The sequence below is a fragment of the Athene cunicularia genome, unplaced genomic scaffold, assembly GCF_003259725.1.
Source record: "Athene cunicularia isolate RWA unplaced genomic scaffold, athCun1 SCF_13, whole genome shotgun sequence".
Taxonomy (NCBI): Eukaryota; Metazoa; Chordata; class Aves; order Strigiformes; family Strigidae; genus Athene; species Athene cunicularia.
The window spans coordinates 29,998-31,433 of NW_020799189.1; positions in this window are offsets into that span (position 1 = coordinate 29,998).

Here is a 1,436-nt window from a genome sequence, read left to right on the forward strand (position 1 = left end):
CTTCGGCAGAAACAGGCTCCATGTGCAGCAGCACAGCATTACGCTGCCAGAGAGGAAACACGCCTCCATCCCTAGTTACCCAGCGATTCAAAGGAACTCAAAAAACCCCAAGACATCGTTACAGACATGCTTCATCAGATCCCCAAGGAAAAATGTTGCAAGGCTTGCTTTTTAAAAAACAAACAAACAAACAAGTCCCAAGATGCCAAAGCCTCTTGACCAAACTAGGGCTGAGGTAACAACCTTAAAGTACGGAGTGAAGAAACTACATCTGACGTCAGAGGTTGGTTTTCAAGACTGAGTCTAACCAGGGGAACAGCTGGAACTTACGCCTTCTTTATAGTAAACCATGTGGATACCAAAGCTTAACGATTCCCTGCTGCAGAGCTCTGGCCCTTTAACAACCCGGGAAGGCCAGAATAATGCAGCACTGCACAGAAAGATCACAAACCATTTAAGCTATTAGGCAGTCCTGCATTTTTAGAGTGTTTGCTGCCTACTTGAATAAGCAAATTAGTCTAGAAAAATTACACTTGGGTCAAGTCAAAAGCTTTGCCATTCTGTGTAAGGCTCACTTTTCAAAGGGGTATTAGGAAACTGGAGAAAGGGCTTTTGGGTGTTTCTTGGGGTAACTGCTGAGAGAGGAAAACATCCTGTCAAGTGACGGGTTAGGAGAAGCTGTAAGACAGCTGGAGCAATAGTCTAATAAACAGGAACAAACCCAATTGTGAAATATTAATTTTTAAACTCCAGTTTTCCACCTCAGCCGTTTAGATCTGAGCAGCGACACAAACTGAGATACGGACTCAGAGGGGTCTCTAAAGCTCCAGCCCCTGCGATAACACCTCAGCTGCCTCTTCTCTCTCACTGCTCCAGGCAGCGCTGCCGCGCTGCGGGCAAACCTCTCCCGGGGGTCGCTCTCTTTAGTGCCAAGGGCACCTGTAACCTCCCAGCCCGGCCTAGGCAGCCTGGTGTGCTGCACCGTCACGCTCTCCTCCTTAGTTCAAAGCACACACAGGAAACACGACGCACACTGCCATGCCTCCCAGACTCTGCTTTGACATCCTGTGCAGTGCTGCTGTCGCTCCATCCATGACGGCCCCAGCATTTTTTCCCACCACGTAGCAGTACAGCAAAGATTAGGGAGTGAAGATCGTCAACGCACCTGCAACCCAAAAAGCCAAATCGGACTTAAATAAATAAACAAATAAGAAGCTTCACTGGAGCAGTAATAATGACGTTTCCAGATTAGGAACTGTTGGACCGGAGTCGTACAGGTATTTATTATTAGTGCCGTACGTCGACTCCCTTTTCCGCGTCTCTGCTGGTGAGGGGCAGGTTTGGACACGCTGCGCCAGCTGGAACTTACCCGCCCTAAGTGAAAACCTACCACTGGTCTCTCTCAAGGCTTCTACTGTAACAACACAGACGAGGAA